Below are 6,794 nucleotides of genomic sequence, written 5' to 3' on the forward strand. Positions count from 1 at the left end.
CCTTTTTGTTACGGGCTCTGAGCCGGTTCGTGACAGCACTAAAGTAATACAGCAAAACATTTGGCAAAGCAATTCACTTTTTGTCCTGAATACAAATTGTTATGTTTGGGGCAAATCCAATTAAACATATTTTCAAACATAGTGGTGGCTGCATCATGTTATGGGAATGCTTGTAATTGTTAAGGACTGGGGAGTGTTTCAGGATAAAAAAGAAATGGAATAGAGCTAAGCACAGGGAAAATCCTAGAGGAAAATCTGGTTCATTCTGCTTTCCACCAGACACTGGGAGATGAATTCACCTTTCAGCAGGACAATAACTTAAAAGACAAGGCCAAATCTACACTGGAGTTACTTACCAAGAAGACAGTGAATGTTCCTGGGTGGCCGAGTTACAGTTTTGACCTAAATATACTTGAAAATCTATGGCAAGACCTGAAAATGGTTGTCTAGCAATGATCAACAAAAGATTTGACAGAGCTTGAAAAATATTGAAAATAAAAATGGGCAAATATTGCACAGTCCAAGCGTGGAAAGCGCTTAGAGTTACCCTGAAAGACTCTGTAATCAGCTGTAATCACTGCCAAATGTGCTTCTACAAACTATTGAATCAGGGGTGTGAATACTTATGTAAATTACATATTTCTCTATTTCATTTTCAATACATTTGCAAAAATGTCTAAACACATTTTCACTTTGTCATTATGGGGTATTGTGTGTAGATGGGTGAGAAAAAAATCAATGTAATCCATTTTGAATTCAGACTGTAACACAACTAAATCTGGAATAAGTCAAGGAGTATGGATACTGAATCAAGAGTGCAACCGTTGAAGATATTATCATCCAAGTTTTATTCAGAAGTGACAATATGGTGTATATCACATTCCAGTTCACCTGTTCTCCAAATTGTAGGAGCTAACTGTTCCAGATGGAAGTAACCGCAGGTGCACATGTTTCGGTTTAGTTAATTTTGAAGGAGAGAGTGGAGACCAGGCCAACAGATTTGGGAGTATTCCAAAGAGTCTCATCCAGGGGATGTGTGGCGATAAGGGAATCCCAGCTACTCCGTAGTCTTTTAGAGCAGAGTGGAGCTTAAGGTTAAAACAAGAAGTCCCTGGGAGATAATATCATTCTTTGAGGTCTTGAAAAGTTTGAAGACCTGAATTGTCAAAGAAATTATTTCTACTAGACCATTGATGAAAAAACAAGGGGTTTGAGCCTGATAAGATTAGACTATTATTCCTGTGAAAAGGGAATGAGATCATGAGATGTCTATTGGCCTGTCTCCACATCCACTTCATTTAGCAATTATTGGACCCATTTGGAGACATAGAATAAGTCTTATAGTCTAATGGGTTTTGTTAAAGCCTCTTCGACGGGATGCCTTGTGGCTTCATTAGTAGGATCTAGAAAAGAAAAGTAAAGTAATATAATTGAAAGTTAGTTAAAACCATTAATTTAAACGGGTGTGTCTTGAGGATAGAAATTTAAACTACAAGATTATGTCATCATGGTACCGAGTTTTCTACATAGACAATCTGTAGAAAAAGGCCATCCTGCTCCTCTCCTCTCTACTTCTAACTAACTTCCCCTCACAGTCCCTTCAATTTCCCTTCAGTCTCTTTAGTTTGGCTGTTCAGCCTAATTATTCCTCACTTATCAAAGCCCTGCCATTCCCAACCAATCAGAGCACTTGGAAATGCGCATCTGGACACTGCACCCGCCCACTCGGGTTAGAGTGTTGTCGTCATCCAAAAGGGGGGGGGGGGTATATAATATGTACATGTAGGTAGAGTAATTAAAGTGACTATGCATAGATAATAATAGAGTAGCAACATTTGACCCAAGTTCAACAATTTAATGGCAATCTACCAAATACTAACTGAGTGTATGTAAACTTCTGACCCACTAGGGAATGTGATGTAAGAAATAAAAGCTGAAATAAATCAGTGATAACAGTGATAACAGTGATAACACGTTGTTTTATAAATAGAAAATATCTGACATTGTATTCCAATTTGAACTTTGTTGTTATTTAAATGGTTGAAACCACATTTATAACAGATTTTGATGACAACTACACCAAAAATCAAACATTGTTTTTCAATTGGAATTTTGTTGTGCTTTTAGATGGTTTTAGATGGTTGATAACACATTGGGAATTCCACACACTTCTGGCTGTCTTTTTGAGTGGGTGAATAAAGGTTGAAATCTCATGGAGCAACGTTTCAACCAAATATTACACACATTTACACGTTGAAATTATGAAGGTATGCCCAGTTGGGGGATTGTGTTCCATCTGAGCAGATGAAGAAAATTAACAGCAGAGAGAGGGAAAGAAATGCTTCTGTATTCCTATCCATCTTCTGCTCTGTATGGGACCCCTGGCCAGGTGAATAGCACTAACACAAAGGGCAGTTGGAGTTGAAGAGAGGGATAGAGGAGGATTGGAGAGAAGGGTAAATACAGGGAGAGGAGAAGAGAGAAAGTTGGGGTTGCAGGCTGTGATAGTGACCTTCATTCAATGATTTATATATACACTCTAGATGACTGGCAGGGGGCGCTGTTTTGAGCCTACAAGCCTCCATCTTGGCACTCCACCACCATTGTTACAAATATTTTGTAAGCTAAAGAAATGCATTTATTTATGTCTAAAAAATGTATTTATTTATGTCTTGTTTTTGCCATGTTTATTATATTAATGCATAATTTTAAATTATATTTTGTGAGCTAAACATAAACATTTAAAATTGTAAAATATGTTAATGCATTTTCCTTAAAGTATCCTTTTTAGAAAGTACTGTACTTACTGTCCCCACTACAACAACACAAATACTTAAAATATTTTCCTGCAGTCAATGACCAAAAGCGTCCTCTAGTGGCCTTGTGGGTGGAAAGTTATTAATATTTTTCATGATTTAATAATGAATAAACATTATTTAAAAAAATCCCGCCTGAAAATCCGGTGTTTCTTTGTCATTGTTTTAACATTTTGGCTACGAATAAATCAACTTCTAAATTTGCAAATATTCTGCGCAGAACATATGCACGCACATTCAGTTTCTACAGCCTTTGACCTTTACAACAATGTACAACATGTTCTATTCGGTTGAAGTATTACGACATAACAGACATAGCATGTATGTGTATCCCTCCCTATGCAGTGATTTAGCATGTGCCCCTCACACAACACAGTATTGCACAAAGCTTGTACGCTATGCTTTTGTATCTATCTGGTAAACTATTGGATAGGTCTTTGTCATTCAACAGCGGCATATTCTGTCTATCCTTATAGTATTTCAGTCACATATACATGGCCTGTACTGCCCATCCCCCACCAACATGATTTGACCCTGCCAGTTGCTGTTCAGCATGGAGGCTTGTTTTGGTGGAAGATGCATTCAAGCAAGGGATGGCCTTATTCTGCTGGGTAGACACTTGTAAGTAGCAACATTGGATATGTTTATTGATTATTGGTGTTATTGTCATAGCTACAATGTGTAGTTATTGCTATAAATGTTAGTTACATAGTGCATTCAGGATTCATGTAGCCGGTAACATAAGACACATTATAATGCGAACACAAAGTTCAGATTGAAATATATTATATAACAAAATGCGTCTGACATGTAAATATGGAATTCTGTCAGCTCTGTTTATGACATTTATTTTGGTCACAGAAAATGTATAACTTAATCGCCGGAGAAAATTGAACTAGAGATGCTAGTCTGCCAAGAGACTCAACTAGCAATTCCATCACTTCCTGTAAATTGCGCCTGCGCAATGAAGATTCAGGCAGAAGTCACTGGAAGTAATCTTAGTTTGAGTAAAAGTTGAGTATCATGTTTTTCTATTTAGTCTAGCTCGCACAAGTCGGAGAATCTTCTATCACTACTTTCCATTCCCTGTCCACTGTCATAAAAACCATGTTTATTTGGGCCTGTTCAATGTGAATTGTTCAATAGCATAAGCAGTTTGAAGCATATTGTATTGGAGACAAGTTGCTGTGATAATGTTAGGCCTATCTGTCTTAGGGCTGGTTAAGGCTACCACACATTTTGGGGCTTTTTCTTCCGCTGGTCCTGGGGCCCTTGTTAAGGTCAATGGCATCATGAACTCTACAAGTACCAGGACATTTCAGTCAAAAACCTAGTTGCCTCTGCCAGCAGGCTGAAACTTGGCAGCAAGTTGATCTTCCAGCAAGACGATGACCCCAAGCACACATCAACATCTACAAAGAAATGGTTAATTGGCCACAAAATCAACATTTTGCAATGGCCATCTCAGTCTCCGGACTTGAACCACAATGAACACCTGTGTTTTGAATTGAAGAGGGCAGTCCATAAGTGCAGACCGAAGGACATCAAGGATCTGGAAAGATTCTGTATGGAGGAATGGTCTAAGATCCCTCCCAATGTGTTCTCCAATCTCAAAAAACATTATAGAAAAAGGCTAAGTGTCAATATCCTCGCAAGGGGATTTTTAAAAATGTATTTCACCTTTATTTAACCAGGTAGGCCAGTTGAGAACAAGTTCTCATTTACAACTGTGGCCTGGCCAAGATAAAGCAAAGCAGTGTGACACAAACAACAAAGAGTTACACATAGGATAAACAAACATACAGTCAATAACACAATAGAAAAATCAATATACAGTGTGTGCAAATGTAGTAAGATTAGGGAGGTAAGGCAATATATAGGCCGTAGTGGCGAAATAATTACAATTTAGCATTAACACTGGAGTGATAGATGTGCAGATGATGATGTGCAAGTAGAGACACTGGGGTGCAAAGGAGCAAAAATAAATAACAATATGGGGATGAGGTAGTTGGGTTGGCTATTTACAGATGGGCTATGTGCAGGTGCAATGATCGGTATGCTTCTGTGACAGCGGATGCGTATTGTTAGTGATTGAGAAATAAGACTCCAGTTTCAGTGATTTTTGCAATTTTTGCAATTTTTGCAATCTGCATTGGAAGCAGAGAACTGGAAGGAAAGGTGGCGAAAGGAGGAGTTGGCTTTGGGGATGACCAGTGAAATATACCTGCTGGAGCGCGTGCTACGGGCGGTGCTGCTATGGTGACCAGTGAGCTGAGATAAGGCGGGGCTTTACCGAGCAAAGACTTATAGATGATCTGGAGCCAGTGGGTTTGGCGGCGAATATGAAGTGAGGGCCAGCCAACGAGAGCATACAGGTCACAGTTGTGGGTAGTATATGGGGCTTTGATGACAAAACAGATGGCACTGTGATAGACTACATCCAATTTGCTGAGTAGAGTGTTGGAGGCTATTTTGTAAATGACATCGCCTAAGTCAAGGATCGGTAGGATAGTCAATTTTACGAGGGTATGTTTGGCAGCATGAGAGAAAGATGCTTTGTTGCAAAATAGGAAGCCCATTCTAGATTTAATTTGTCTAGAGGTTTGTTAACACAGTGTCCAAAGAAGGGCCACAAGTATACAGAATGGTGTTGTCTGCGTAGAGGTGGATCAGAGAATCACCAGCAGCAAGAGCGACATCATTGATATATACAGAGAAAAGAGTCGGCCCAAGAATTGAACCCTGTGGCACCCCCATAGAGACTGCCAGAGGTCCGGACAACAGACCCTCCGATTTGACACACTGAACTCTAGTAGTTGGTGAACCAGGCGAGGCAGTCATTTGAGAAACCAAGGCTGTTGAGTCTGCCGATAAGAATGCAGTGATTGACAGAGTCAAAAGCCTTGGCCAGGTTGATGAAGACGGCTGCACAGTATTGTCTTTTATCGATGATATTGTTTAGGACCTTGAGTGTGGCTGAAGGGGAACCTATGACCAGCTCGGAAACCAGATTGCATAGCGGAGAAGGTATGGTGGGATTCTAAATGGTCGGTGATCTGTTTGTTAACTTGGCTTTCGAAGACTTTAGAAAGGCAGGGTAGGATAGATATAGGTCTGTAACAGTTTGGGTCTAGAGTGTCTCCCCCTTTGAAGAAGGGGATGACTGCGGCAGCTTTCCAATCTTTAGGTATCTCAGACGATGCGAAAGAGAGATTGAACAGACTAGTAATAGGGGTTGCAGCAATTGCGGCGGATACTTTTAGAAAGAGAGGGTCCAGATTGTCTAGCCCAGCTGATTTGTAGGTGTACAGATTTTGCAGCTCTTTCAGAACATCAGCTATCTGGATTTGGGTGAAGGAGAAATGGGGGAGGCTTTTGCAAGTTGCTGTGGGTGGTGCAGAGCTGTTGACTGGGGTAGGGTTAGCCAGGTGGAAAGCAAGGCCAGCCTTGGAAAAATGCTTATTGAAATTCTCGATTATCGTGGATTTATCGGTGGTGAGAGTGTTACCTAGCCTCAGTGCAGTGGACAGCTGGGAGGAGGTGCTCTTATTCTCCATGGACTTTACAGTATCCCAGAACTTTTTGGAGTTTGTGCTACAGAATGCAAATTTCTGTTTGAAAAAGCTAGCCTTTGCTTTCCTAACTGCATGTGTATATTGGTTCCTAACTTCCCTGAAAAGTTGCATATCACAGGGGCTATTTAATGCTAATGCAGGATGTTTTTGTGTTGGTCAAGGGCAGTCAAGTCTGGAGTGAACCAAGGGCTATATCTGTTCTTAGTTACATTTTTTGAATGGGGCATGCTTATTTAAGATGGTGAGGAAAGCACTTTTAAAGAATAACCAGGCATCCTCTACTGACGGAATGAGGAAGGTGCACAAAGTATTTAACAATTATTTCTTTAACATATTTTTCTCTGAGCAATTTTATTTTTATTAAACAATATAATTTTATTTTTAGCATACATTATAGCTCATT

Source organism: Salvelinus fontinalis, chromosome 34 (genome assembly GCF_029448725.1).
Source record: "Salvelinus fontinalis isolate EN_2023a chromosome 34, ASM2944872v1, whole genome shotgun sequence".
Classification (NCBI taxonomy): domain Eukaryota; kingdom Metazoa; phylum Chordata; class Actinopteri; order Salmoniformes; family Salmonidae; genus Salvelinus; species Salvelinus fontinalis.